General features: G+C 41.3%; 1 pseudogene; it reads left to right on the top strand.

Moving 5' to 3' along the window:
* The first annotated feature begins 14,778 nt into the window (after positions 1-14,778).
* Positions 14,779-15,665, top strand: LOC119516095 (annotated as a pseudogene).

Raw genomic sequence — 15,665 nt, 5'->3', positions numbered from 1 at the left:
AACACAATCCCAATAAAAATTCCAACAGCCTAGTTTGCAGAAATGGAAAAGCCAATTATCAAATTGTTTTGGAAGTGTAAGGGTCCTTGAATAGCCAAAAACATCTTGAAAAAGAACAATGTTGGGGATGTCATACTTTCTGACTTTAAAGCATATTACAAAGCTATAGTGGTCAAAATAGCATGGTAGTGGCACAAGGATAGATATATCTACCAGCAGAATCACATTGAGAGTTCAGAAATAGACCCTCACATCTATGGCCAATTGATTTTTGACAAAGCTGCTATGTCCACTTAATGGGGAAAGAATAGTCTCTTCGACAAATGGTGCTGGGAGAACTGGATATCCATATGCAAAAGAATGAAAGAGGACCACTATCTCACCCCATACACAAAAATTAACTCAAAATGGATCAAAAACCTAAATATAAGAGCCAGGACCATAAAACTCTTCAAAGAAAATGTAGGGAAACATCCTCTGGATCTTGTGTTAGGCAATGGTTTCTAAGACTTTATACCCAAAGCAATGAAAGAAAAAATAAATAGGACCTCCTCAAAAATTAATAACTTTTGTGCATCAAATGACTTTGTCAAAAAGGTGAAAAGGCAACATATTCAATTGACAAAATATCCGAAAACCACATATCTGATAAGGGTTTAATATTCAGAATATATAAAGAAATCCTTCAACTTAACAAGACAAACAACCCAAATTTTAAAAGGACAAAAGACATGAATAGACATTTTCTCCAAAGAGGATACACAAATGGCTGAAAGCACATGAAAAGATGCTCAACATCACTATTAGGGAAATGCAAATCAAAACCACAATATATCATTTTAAACCCATGAGAATGGCTATTGTTTAAAAAAAAAAAAAAAAAAAAACCAGAAAATCACAAGTGTTGGAGAGGATGTGTAGAAACAGGAACACTCATACATTGCTGGTGGCAATGTAAAATGGTGCAGCTGCTGTGGAAGACAGGCAGTTCCTCCGGAAGCTAAATATAAAATTACCATGTGACCCGGCAATTCTGCTACTAGGTATATACCAAGAAGAACTGAGAGCAGGGACTCGAACAGATATTTGCACACCAATGTTCACAGCCATGTTATTTACAATTGCCAAAAGAAGGAAGCAATCCAAGTGAGTATCAACCAATGAATGGATAAACAAAATGTGGTATATATGTACAATGGCATATTATTCAGCAGTAAGAAGGAGTGAAGTCCTGATGCATGTGACAACATGTGTGAACCTTGAGGACATTATGTTGAGTGAAATAAGTCGGACACAAAAGGACAAATATTGGATGATCTCACTGATATGAACTAATTATAATAAACAAGCTCATAGAGTTATAATCTAGAATATAGGTAACCAGGGGTAGACAATGGAAAGCTGATGTTTAATTTGTACAGAATTTCTATTTGTGTTGATTTTAAATGTTTGGAAATGGATGTGATGAGGGTAGCACAGTATTGTATGTATCATTTACAGTGCTGGGTTATGTATGTCAATGTGGTTGAAAGGGGGAATTCTGGGTTTTGTATGTTACTAGAATGAAAGTTAGAAGATAAAACATGAGACTGTATAACACAGTGAACCCTGTTGTGGAGGATAAACTGGGGTTAACAGTACAAGTAAAAGAATGTTTTTCATTAATTATAACAAATAATAGGGTGGTATATGGAGAAAAATATACTTAATGTAAATTATGGACTATAGTTAACAGTACTACTTCAATATTATTTCAACTATAACAAAAATACCACACTAATTCAAAGTGCCAACAATATGGGAACATCATGTTTTTTATATGACTTTTCTGTAAACCTACAACTTCTCTAATTAAAAATAATTAAAAAAAAAAAAAACACATGCTAAGTGAAAGAAACCAGACACAAAGTACTATATGTTGTATGATTCCATTTATATAAAATGTAAATATAAATAAATCTATAGAGACAGAAATAGGCTAGTGGATATGTAGGGCTGGGGAAGGATAGAGAAATTAGAGGTGACTATTAAGGGATATGGGGTTTTCCTTTTTGGAGTGATGAAAATGTTCTAAAATTGATTGTGGTGATGAATGTACAACTCTGTGAATATTCTAAAGCCACTGACTGTACACTTTGGATGGGTCACATGGTATGTGAATATATCTCAATAAAACTGCTTTTAAAAAAAGAAAGAAAGCAAGCTTGTGTGGGCAGAATGATTACTACAAAGAAAAATGTTACTTCCTTTCCAAACATTTTGGGGCCATTCTTATATTGAGGGACTTCCCTATTGCTTTTTTTTTTAACTTCCTGATGGGTTGGTTGTTTACTTTTAAATGATCCCTTGAGCCATAGAAACCTGCAAGGGAGCAGAGACAGAAGGACTGCTTTCCCTTAAAGCTATGCCCCCCATTCCCATTCCTGATCCTCCCCACGGTACAGTAATGCCTGGGGTGTAGTGGGTCCTGAGACGATGAGGCAGCTGCAGGCCACAGGCTTTCACACTGAGTCATCCACCCAGGGGTGTGGGCTGAAGCCGGAATGCTCTTGTCTAACTCAGACGGTGTCCTTTCCCAGCCACCCCATATTTAGTACCTGAAAGTTTCTGAAATAATTCAACATCTGAGCACCCTCTGAAATCCAGGGTGGGGCCCCTTGCCTGAGGTGTGCCAGCCAGCCCTCTGGGGTGAGGCTGCAGGGCAGGGGCTTTCGGGAGTCCATGGCCTGTGGGAAACCCCATCCTGGTAGCCAGCCAGTAATAGTGAATAAAATAGAGGACTCCCCTTTTCGCTCAGTACTTATCCAGAGAGGGTGGACAAACACAAGGAGATTTGCCTTTGCACAGTTTTCCTCATACTCAGGACTCAAGTTACTGTTAGCTTCCCTGACAACTGCAACTCATTTGACATAATGCGGTCTGTCGGCATTAATCTCGTCAGCAATTTCTCTGCAGCATTCATTCAGTCACCTTGTGGAATTCACCACTGTGTTGGGCACGTCTTCAAGACCCCCACAGTTTGCAGATTCTCAATGCAATCCCCAAAAACTTGCTGACCCTCCACTATGTGCCAAGGAAGCACTTTGTCCTGGAGGAGAGAAGTCGCTTAAGCAGCTCAGAGTCTGTCTATTAGCAAGACTTCGCTCATGAAGCCACTGACCAAGGGGAATGTGGGCGTAGAGCCTGTGGGGAACGAAAGCAACATCTCGTATGCCCCTGCTTCGGCACTGCCCAGGGATGGGGGTTCCAAGAGGGTTATCTAATTTGAGTCTCCCACCACCCCTAGAACGTAGATATTATCATGCCCAGATAATGTGGGACCCAGAACCACATATGGGACCCAGAGCCACACAGCTATCAAGCAGTCAAGCTAATATTTAAGGCCGGCTCTCACCACTAATAATCTGATCTGTCCTGTTTGTTACTGATCAGAAACAGACACAATGACATATAAAAAATTTATGTAATAAATAAAACATCACAACACGAAAGAGCAGATTTTTAAAAAATGTTTTCAGTATAATAAAAAGCTGGATAGAAACCTGGAAAAAAAAAAGATTATATACTAGGTGGATCAAAAAAGACAATATAGAATATTATTTTTTGAATAAGAGAATGGAATGTATTCAGATTGTCAAAAAGAAAGTTGAGAGGAGGCGGGGCAAGATGGCAGACTGGTGAGCTGTAAGTTTTAGTTACTCCTCCAGGAAAGTAGGTAGAAAGCCAGGAACTGCGTGGACTGGACACCACAGAGCAATCTGACTTTGGGCATACTTCATACAACACTCATGAAAACGTGGAACTGCTGAGATCAGCGAAATCTGTAAGTTTTTGCGGCCAGGGGACCCGTGCCCCTCCCTGCCAGGCTCAGTCCCGTGGGAGGAGGGGCTGTCAGCTCCGGGAAGGAGAAGGGAGAACTGCAGTGGCAGCCCTTATCGGAAACTCATTCTACTGATCCAAACTCCAACCATAGATAGACTGAGACCAGACACCAGAGAATCTGAGAGCAGCCAGCCCAGCAGAGAGGAGACAGGCATAGAAAAAAAACAACAGGAAAAACTCCAAAATAAAAGCGGAGGATTTTTGGAGTTCTGGTGAACATAGAAAGGGGAAGGGCCCTGAGGCGCATAAGCAAATCCCGAAGAAAAGCTGATCTCTCTGCCCTGTGGACCTTTCCTTAATGGCCCTGGTTGCTTTGTCTCTTAGCATTTCAATAACCCATTAGATCTCTGAGGAGGGCCCTTTTTTTTTTTTTTTTTAATCCTTTTTTCTTTTTCTAAAACAATTACTCTAAGAAGCCCAATACAGAAAGCTTCAAAGACTTGCAATTTGGGCAGGTCAAGTCAAGAGCAGAACTAGGAGAGCTCTGAGACAAAACGCAATAATCCAGTGGCTGAGAAAATTCACTAACCACCACAACTTCCCAAGAAAAGGGGGGTGTCCGCTCACAGCCATCATCCTGGTGGACAGGAAACACTCCTGCCCATCGCCAGCCCCATAGCCCAGAACTGCCCCAGACAACCCAGTGTGACGGAAGTGCTTCAAAAAACAGGCACACACCACAAAACTGGGTGTGGACATTAGCCTTCCCTGCAACCTCAGCTGATTGTCCCAGAGTTGGGAAGGTAGAGCAGTGTGAATTAACAAAGCCCCATTCAGCCATCATTTCAGCAGACTGGGAGCCTACCTACACAGCCCAGCAGCCCAGAACTGCCCTGGGGGGACGGCACTCACCTGTGACATAGCACAGTCATCCCTCAACAGAGGACCCGGGGTGCACGGCCTGGAAGAGGGGCCCACTTGCAAGTCTCAGGAGCCATACGCCAATACCAACGACTTGTGGGTCAGTGGCAGAGACAAACTGTGGCAGGACTGAACTGAAGGATTAGACTATTGCAGCAGCTTTAAAACTCTAGGATCACCAGGGAGATTTGATTGTTAGAGCCACGCCCCCTCCCTGACTGCCCAGAAACACGCCCCATATACAGGGCAGGCAACACCAACTACACACGCAAGCTTGGTACACCAATTGGACCCCACAAGACTCACTCCCCCACTCACCAAAAAGGCTAAGCAGGGGAGAACTGGCTTGTGGAGAACAGGTGGCTCGTGGACGCCACCTGCTGGTTAGTTAGAGAAAGTGTACTCCACGAAGCTGTAGATCTGATAAATTAGAGATAAGGACTTCAATTGGTCTACAAATCCTAAAAGAACCCTATCAAGTTCAGCAAATGCCACGAGGCCAAAAACAACAGAAAATTATAAAGCATATGAAAAAACCAGACGTTATGGATAACCCAAGCCCAAGCACCCAAATCAAAAGATCAGAAGAGACACAGCACCTAGAGCAGCTACTCAAAGAACTAAAGATGAACAATGAGACCATACTACGGGAGACAAAGGAAATCAAGAAGACCCTAGAAGAGCATAAAGAAGACATTGCAAGACTAAATAAAAAAATGGATGATCTTATGGAAATTAAAGAAACTGTTGACCAAATTTAAAAGATTCTGGACACTCATACTACAAGACTAGAGGAAGTTGAACAACGAATCAGTGACCTCGAAGATGACAGAATGGAAAATGAAAGCATAAAAGAAAGAATGGGGAAAAAATAGAAAAAATCGAAATGGACCTCAGGGATATGATAGATAATATGAAACGTCCAAATATAAGACTCATTGGTGTCCCAGAACGGGAAGAAAAGGGTAAAGGTCTAGGAAGAGTATTCAAAGAAATTGTTGGGGAAAACTTCCCAAATCTTCCAAACAACATAAATACACAAATCATAAATGCTCAGCGAACTCCAAATAGAATAAATCCAAATAAACCCACTCTGAGACATATACTGATCACACCGTCAAACACAGAAGAGAAGGAGCAAGTTCTGAAAGCAGCAAGAGAAAAGCAATTCACCACATACAAAGGAAACAGCATAAGACTAAGTAGTGACTACTCAGCAGCCACCATGGAGGCAAGAAGGCAGTGGCACGATATATTTAAAATTCTGAGTGAGAAAAATTTCCAGCCAAGAATACTTTATCCAGCAAAGCTCTCCTTCAAATTTGAGGGAGAGCTTAAATTTTTCACAGACAAACAAATGCTGAGAGAATTTGCTAACAAGAGACCTGCCCTACTGGAGATACTCAAGGGAGCCCTACAGACAGAGAAACAAAGAAAGGACAGAGAGACTTGGAGAAAGGTTCAGTACTAAAGAGATTCGGTATGGGTACAATAAAGAATATTAATAGACAGAGGGGAAAAATATGACAAACATAAACCAAAGGATAAGATGGCTGATTCAAGAAATGCCTTCACGGTTATAACGTTGAATGTAAATGGATTAAACTCCCCAACTAAAAGATACAGATTTGCAGAATGGATCAAAAAATATGAACCATCAATATTTTGCATACAAGAGACTCATCTTAGACACAGGGACACAAAGAAACTGAAAGGGAAAGGATGGAAAAAAATATTTCATGCAAGCTACAGCCAAAAGAAAGCAGGTGTAGCAATATTAATCACAGATAAAATAGATTTCAAATGCAGGGATGTTTTTAGAGACAAAGAAGGCCACTACGTACTAATAAAAGGGGCAATTCAGCAAGAAGAAATAACAATCGTAAATGTCTATGCACCCAATCAAGGTGCCACAAAATACATGAGAGAAACACTGGCAAAACTAAAGGAAGCAATTGATGTTTCCACAATAATTGTGGGAGACTTCAACACATCACTCTCTCCTATAGATAGATCAACCAGACAGAAGACCAATAAGGAAATTGAAAACCTAAACAATCTGATAAATGAATTAGATTTAACAGACATATACAGGACATTACATCCCAAATCACCAGGATACACATACTTTTCTAGTGCTCATGGAACTTTCTCCAGAATAGATCATATGCTGGGACATAAAACAAGCCTCAATAAATTTAAAAAGATTGAAATTATTCAAAGCACATTCTCTGACCACAATGGAATACAATTAGAAGTCAATAACCATCAGAGACTTAGAAAATTCACAAATACCTGGAGGTTAAACAACACACTCCTAAACAATCAGTGGGTTAAAGAAGAAATAGCAAGAGAAATTGCTAAATATATAGAGACGAATGAAAATGAGAACACAACATACCAAAACCTATGGGATGCAGCAAAAGCAGTGCTAAGGGGGAAATTTATAGCACTAAACGCATATATTAAAAAGGAAGAAAGAGCCAAAATCAAAGAACTAATGGATCAACTGAAGAAGCTGGAAAATGAAAAGCAAACCAATCCTAAACCAAGTAGAAGAAAAGAAATAACAAGGAGTAAAGCAGAAATAAATGACATAGAGAACATAAAAACAATAGAGAGGATAAATATCACCAAAAGTTGGTTCTTTGAGAAGATCAACAAGATTGACAAGCCCCTAGCTAGACTGACAAAATCAAAAAGAGAGAAGACCCATATAAACAAAATAATGAATGAAAAAGGTGACATAACTGCAGATCCTGAAGAAATTAAAAAAACTATAAGAGGATACTATGAACAACTGTATGGCAACAAACTGGATAATGTAGAGGAAATGGACAATTTCCTGGAAACATATGAACAACCTAGACTGACCAGAGAAGAAATAGAAGACCTCAACCAACCCATCACAAGCAAAGAGATCCAATCAGTCATCAAAAATCTTCCCACAAATAAATGCCCAGGGCCAGATGGCTTCACAGGGGAATTCTACCAAACTTTCCAGAAAGAACTGACACCAATCTTACTCAAACTCTTTCAAAACACTGAAGAAAATGGAACACTACCTAACTCATTTTATGAAGCTAACATCAATCTAATACCAAAACCAGGCAAAGGTGTTACAAAAAAGGAAAACTACCGGCCAATCTCCCTAATGAATATAGATGCAAAAATCCTCAACAAAATACTTGCAAATCGAATCCAAAGACACATTAAAAAAATCATACACCATGACCAAGTGGGGTTTATTCCAGGCATGCAAGGATGGTTCAACATAAGAAAATCAATCAATGTATTACAACACATTAACAAGTCAAAAGGGAAAAATCAATTGATCATCTCAATAGATGCTGAAAAAGCATTTGACAAAATCCAACATCCCTTTTTGATAAAAACACTTCAAAAGGTAGGAATTGAAGGAAACTTCCTCAACATGATAAAGAGCATATATGAAAAACCCACAGCCAGCATAGTACTCAATGGTGAGAGACTGAAAGCCTTCCCTCTAAGATCAGGAACAAGACAAGGATGCCCGCTGTCACCACTGTTATTCAACATTGTGCTGGAAGTGCTAGCCAGGGCAATCCGGCAAGACAAAGAAATAAAAGGCATCCAAATTGGAAAAGAAGAAGTAAAACTGTCATTGTTTGCAGATGATATGATCTTATATCTAGAAAACCCTGAGAAATCGACGATACAGCTACTAGAGCTAATAAACAAATTTAGCAAAGTAGCGGGATACAAGGTTAATGCACATAAGTCAGTAATGTTTCTATATGCTAGAAATGAACAAACTGAAGAGACACTCAAGAAAAAGATACCATTTTCGATAGCAACTAAAAAAATCAAATACCTAGGAATAAACTTAACCAAAGATGTAAAAGACCTATACAAAGAAAACTACATAACTCTACTAAAAGAAATAGAAGGGGACCTTAAAAGATGGAAAAATATTCCATGTTCATGGATAGGAAGACTAAATGTCATTAAGATGTCAATTCTACCCAAACTCATCTACAGATTCAATGCAATCCCAATCAAAATTCCAACAACCTACTTTGCAGACTTGGAAAAGCTAGTTATCAAATTTATTTGGAAAGGGAAGATGCTTCGAATTGCTAAAGACACTCTAAAAAAGAAAAACGAAGTGGGAGGACTTACACTCCCTGACTTTGAAGCTTATTATAAAGCCACAGTTGCCAAAACAGCATGGTAGTGGCACAAAGATAGACATATAGATCAATGGAATCGAATTGAGAATTCGGAGATAGACCCCCAGATCTATGGCCGACTGATCTTTGATAAGGCCCCCAAAGTCACCGAACTGAGTCTTAATGGTCTTTTCAACAAATGGGGCTGGGAGAGTTGGATATCCATATCCAAAAGAATGAAAGAGGACCCCTACCTCACACCCTACACAAAAATTAACTCAAAATGGACCAAAGATCTCAATATAAAAGAAAGTACCATAAAACTCCTAGAAGATAATGTAGGAAAACATCTTCAAGACCTTGTATTAGGCGGCCACTTCCTAGACTTTACACCCAAAGCACAAGCAACAAAAGAGAAAATAGATAAATGGGAACTCCTCAAGCTTAGAAGTTTCTGCACCTCAAAGGAATTTCTCAAAAAGATAAAGAGGCAGCCAACTCAATGGGAAAAAATTTTTGGAAACCATGTATCTGACAAAAGACTGATATCTTGCATATATAAAGAAATCCTACAACTCAATGACAATAGTACAGTCGGCCCAATTATAAAATGGGCAAAAGATATGAAAAGACAGTTCTCTGAAGAGGAAATACAAATGGCCAAGAAACACATGAAAAAATGTTCAGCTTCACTAGCTATTAGAGAGATGCAAATTAAGACCACAATGAGATACCATCTAACACCGGTTAGAATGGCTGCCATTAAACAAACAGGAAACTACAAATGCTGGAGGGGATGTGGAGAAATTGGAACTCTTATTCACTGTTGGTGGGACTGTATAATGGTTCAGCCACTCTGGAAGTCAGTCTGGCAGTTCCTTAGAAAACTAGATATAGAGTTACCATTCGATCCAGCGATTGCACTTCTCGGTATATACTCGGAAGATCGGAAAGCAGTGACACGAACAGATATCTGCACGCCAATGTTCATAGCAGCATTATTCACAATTGCCAAGAGATGGAAACAACCCAAATGTCCTTCAACAGATGAGTGGATAAATAAAATGTGGTATATACACACGATGGAATACTACGCGGCAGTAAGAAGGAACGATCTCGTGAAACATATGACAACATGGATGAACCTTGAAGACATAATGCTGAGCGAAATAAGCCAGGCACAAAAAGAGAAATATTATATGCTACCACTAATGTGAACTTTGAAAAATGTAAAACAAATGGCTTATAATGTAGAATGTAGGGGAACTAGCAATAGAGAGCAATTAAGGAAGGGGGAACAATAATCCAAGAAGAACAGATAAGCTATTTAACATTCTGGGGATGCCCAGGAATGACTATGGTCTGTTAATTTCTGATGGATATAGTAGGAGCAAGTTCACAGAAATGTTGCTATATTAGGTAACTTTCTTGGGGTAAAGTAGGAACATGTTGGAAGTTAAGCAGTTATCTTAGGTTAGTTGTCTTTTTCTTACTCCCTTGTTATGGTCTCTTTGAAATGTTCTTTTATTGTATGTTTGTTTTCTTTTTAACTTTTTTTTCATACAGTTGATTTAAAAAAGAAGGGAAAGTTAAAAAAAAAAAAAAAGAAAAGAAAAACAAGGAAAAAAAAAAGATGTAGTGCCCCCTTGAGGAGCCTGTGGAGAATGCAGGGGTATTCGCCTATCCCACCTCCATGGTTGCTAACATGACCACAGACATAGGGGACTGGTGGTTTGATAGGTTGAGCCCTCTACCACAGGTTTTACCCTTGGCAAGACGGTTGCTGCAAAGGAGAGGCTAGGCCTCCCTATGGTTGTGCCTAAGAGCCTCCTCCCGAATGCCTCTTTGTTGCTCAGATGTGGCCCTGTCTCTCTAGCTAAGCCAACTTGAAAGGTGAAATCACTGCCCTCCCCCCTACATGGGATCAGACACCCAGGGGAGTGAATCTCCCTGGCAACGTGGAATATGACTCCCGGGGAGGAATGTAGACCTGGCATCGTGGGACGGAGAACATCTTGACCAAAAGGGGGATGTGAAAGGAAATGAAATAAGCTTCAGTGGCAGAGAGAATCCAAAAGGAGCCAAGAGGTCACTCTGGTGGGCACTCTTATGCACACTTTAGACAACCCTTTTTAGGTTCTAAAGAATTGGGGTAGCTGGTGGTGGATACCTGAAACTATCAAACTACAACCCAGAACCCATGAATCTCAAAGACAGTTGTATAAAAATGTAGCTTATGAGGGGTGACAATGGGATTGGGAAAGCCATAAGGACCACACTCCACTTTGTCTAGTTTATGGATGGATGAGTAGAAAAATAGGGGAAGGAAACAAACAGACAAAGGTACCCAGTGTTCTTTTTTACTTCAATTGCTCTTTTTCACTCTAATTATTATTCTTGTTATTTTTGTGTGTGTGCTAATGAAGGTGTCAGGGATTGATTTGGGTGATGAATGTACCACTATGTAATGGTACTGTAAACAATCGAAAGTACGATTTGTTTTGTATGACTGCGTGGTATGTGAATATATCTCAATAAAATGAAGATTAAAAAAAAAAAAAAAAAAGAAAGTTGACATTCAAAACTTCGAAATCACTAAGATCAACAAATTTGACATATAGAAATATAAAACTAAAATCAATGAAAAATAGCTAAAAAAAAAAAAAAAAAAAAGTCTGGAAAACTATTTTAATCTAGTGGGGCAAAGATTTTTCCCAAATAAATAGTTAGCACAAATCAATAAATTTGTAGAAAAAAAAAAAAAAAAAAAGAAATGCACCAGGTTTTAATAGATGAACGTATGAGGAACATGATTAGACAGTTCACACGAGAGGGAAACTTACGGAAAGATTTTTTATCTTACTTGTAAACAAAGAAATGCAAATTAAAACGAGATACCATTTTACCACATTACCTATGTGTCAGTTTCCTAGGGCTTGTGTAACAAGCTACCACAAACTGGGAGGCTTAAACAAACAGAAATGTATTCTTTCATAGTTCAAGGGACCAGAAGTCAAAACAAAGGTGTCAGCAAGATTGGTTCCTTCTGGAGGCTCAAAAGGAGATGTCCCACGCTTCTCCCAGCTTCTGGTGGCTGCCGAAAATCCTCGGTGTTCTTTGCTTGTGTACACATCACTCCAACCTCTGCTTCCACTTCCACATCACCCTCTTCTCTGAGTCTCCGTGTGTCCTTTCCTGTCTTTCACAGGAAACTTTCGCTGGATTTAGGGCCCACCCTACAGTCCAGTATGATCCCATCTTGATCCTTATCTTAAATTATCTCCACAAAGACCCTATTTCCAAATAAGGCCACATTATGATGTTCTGGGTGGACGTGAATTTTGGAGGGACACAATTCAACCCACTACAATCTATTAAAGTAGGAAAATTAATTTTTACTTATAAACTTTTCTAACAAGGCTGTATTGCTCCTACAATTCTGGGGATACTCTAAATCAAAAGGTAAGGTGAGCATTTGTACCAAAAGCCATGAGAATTTTCATAGCCTTTGACCTTTATGAGCACATTTAGACTACAATAATACTATCAGAGAAGAAAAAAGTCATAAGTTCAGTCATTTATTACAAATTTCTATAATAGCAGAAATACTGGAAACAACCTAAACATCCAACATTAAGGAATTAGAAAATTAAGCAATACAGAATAATGTGAATTAAAATGGCATTAATTGACAAAAACAGACTATAAAGATGTGCACACTCTAATTACAAATACTACTCTAAAACAGTTGTGTAAAAAACATTCATATGTGAAGCCTATCTGAAATGGAATGTGGAAAAACAGAAAATCCAAGAATAATGGGATTACAAGTAAATTCTTTACTTTTGAAAATGTCCTTCATTGGCTATAAATAAATTCACCAAAATGCTAAGTATGGATGTGTTGGGTGGGGGTACCAGGCCTGGGATGACTTTTCTTCTTCTCTTTTGTATAATGTTGATTATATGGCTTTTTGATAAAAAGGGCAAATATAATTTTCAAAATTTTTCCTAAAAGGTTAAGATAAGATTATTTATAACAAAAAATTAAAATTGGGGGGTGGGGAGAGAGCTGTAAGAGCTGAAATATAGCCCATAAAGGAGCAGAAATAAAATAAGCCTACTCTTGAAAGTAATTTAGTTCAATATATTACATAGTTATTTTTTAAGTATTTCCTCTGTTTCCAGGCTTGTGCCAATAACTGTAGTGGACAGGGAGAAGCTCCCCTCAGACCCAGGAGTTAAAAAGCCCCGGGCAGGGAAAAGCTGACCCATGTAATATAACTGGAGAACAATGCAGTCTGTACCCAGATGTGACCGTGGTGGCTCGGCAGTGCCGAGAGAAGGCCTGGTGGCAAGGGGGATCAGAGAAGGCTTCACGGAGGTGGGATCTGAGGTGGCTTTTGAAGTATTTAGACAGGTTGGGGAAAGAGGAAAGGCCACATCTGCTTTGTCACAGCTGTCCGAGAGTGGCCTGGAGTCTCAGGCTTGGACGAGTGTTTGTTTCTATTCCTGCAGGGAGTGCCCCTGAGCAGAAGGAGGGGAGCGGTGTCCCGGAGGTGGCCGTGGGTGCTGAAGCAGGTGGGAACCCCAGGGGGCCAGGCCAGAGGCCAGGCCGTGTCTCCAGCTCTGACCTTTGCTGCCTTCGTCCATCCAGACAAGTTGAGGAAGCATCGCTGGGCACAAGCCCCAGCAGAGAGAACCCACCATGTGCTCCAGGCCACACACATCCCTTGGGTGCAAGACTGTGACCTCAGGAAGCAAGAATCTCTGTTTTCAATAAACAACCTACTTCTACTTCCCCTCCACCCCCTGCCTATACTCCCCTCTTGGTCAGCTCACTCTTTTCTTCTTTTCCACCTGGCGGTTTCCTCACTGTTCATCTCGAGCTCTCAGGATCACTCATGTGCTCTGGGCCCCAGATTGAGATGCACCTGAGTGGAGGTGAAGCCCAGCAGCACTGGCCTGCCCAGGGCTTCGCCAAGCAAGTACAGCCTCCGCTAGCCTTCTAGGGAAGGAGGCTGCCTCTCCCTAGGCCACCCAGGATGTGGGCGCAGCTCACTAGCAACCGTATGATCAGACAGTAGAAAAACGGCCTTGAATCTCCAGCAGCCCCACAGTTCCCACCCTCTGTGACAAGTCTTCAGGAGAAACCCAAGCCTGGAGGCTCGGATGCCCATGGAGGGACAGGCCCAGAAAGCATTTGTGCCCAGACCTCTGCTCTTGACTGCATCTCCCCATCTTGTAATTGGCCCTAGAGAAAAATTCTTGACATGAATAGCCTGGACACATGCATTCACAACATCTGCAACTCTCCTTGAGCTCTAGAGCCACCTTCCAACTCCTTGCTGGGGCTCTCCATGTACCAGAGGGACCTGGAGTGAGGGTGACCTTATGTTCCTATTTACCCAGAACAGTCCCAGTTTATGATTAATGGTCCAGGTGAATTATGATGGTGCCTCTTTCACACTCTCAGAAAATACCCTGGTTTGGGCTTTTATTGTGAAGGCTGCCAGCTGCAGCCTGGCAGCCTGTGCTCACCAGTCAGTGACCGAGACCTTCGGTGTTACCACCAGCAGCAGACCGCCCACAATGTGGCTTAGGTTGGACTGCACCACAGCATCTCAACAGTTGTGGGTCTTCAGAGCCTCTTTAGTGCCACAGCTTGGGTGCAGGCAGCCCCGTGGGTGGAGGAACAGAACCTCTGGATGGACTCTTCCTGGGAGGCTTTGCTAATCTGCAGCAGCTGGACAATTCTGTTCCTCATTAATATCTGTCTGTCAGCAAAACTGTCATATCATTTCACTATAGTGGCAGGGACTCAGCTCTGGAATTCTATCTAGAAAAAGCATCTGGATCCCAGTCTTTCAAGGGCTTTGAGACAACCAGAAGTAACTGCTCTTGAGCCTAGTGGGCCTCTGGGCAAGATGTCCCTGCCCATCAGGATGTACTGCTGGGCACTCAGCTATGATGGTGCCCTCGAGGACCTGACACCAGTAACTCCTCCTCTACCAGACATGGGCAGCATCCCCTGGAAACCAGTGATTCCAAAGCACAACTATCAGCTCCTTGCCAAGGGAAAGAAGGAGAGGCCAGTGTATCCTCCCCTGCCATCACCCCATCACCAGCCACTGGCAGTGTGGACAAGGTCCCAGTGGTAAAGGCTAAAGCTACCCACGTCATCATGAGTGCTCCTAGCACAAAGCAGACCCAAGAGAGCATTCAACACTTTGAGCAACAGGCAAGGCTGAGAGATGCTGGCTATATACCACACAAGGGCCTTACCCACAAAGAGACCAAGTACCCTTTGAATGGCAGAAGCACTCCACAGACCAAAGCAACAGAGTGGAGGGATAATAAAAGAAGACAAGTAGCCTGCATCAGCCCAGTGTACTCCAAGGAACACCCACAGAAACTCAGAGGCTGGTTCACTCCTGGTTCTTCCACAGCTTTAGCTGGCCCAAATTCTAGCATCAGGGATTCCAGAAGTGGAGATAAAGACAGAAACTCATCAGAAAAATGGAGCCCCTTTGGACCAAGACCCCTCCAGAAGTCTGATTTGGGAGGCTCTGCCACCCAAGCCTATAGAGGAGCTCAGATGCCCCCTCCAATGGAACTGCTCCGTGTCCAGGCCACCCTCATGGCTGAGGACCCAGCAGTCCTCAAGCTGCCCAAGGTGGACAAACCAGTGACAGAAGGGAAGAAACCATCGGCACAGACCCATAATCTCAAACACAGTGACTCAAGTGTGCTCATGCCCACTGGGTTCTAG

Source organism: Choloepus didactylus, chromosome 2 (assembly GCF_015220235.1).
Source record: "Choloepus didactylus isolate mChoDid1 chromosome 2, mChoDid1.pri, whole genome shotgun sequence".
Lineage (NCBI taxonomy): Eukaryota > Metazoa > Chordata > Mammalia > Pilosa > Megalonychidae > Choloepus > Choloepus didactylus.
The sequence above is the reverse complement of the archived record's forward strand: the minus strand, read 5'-3'. Positions and strand labels throughout refer to the sequence as shown.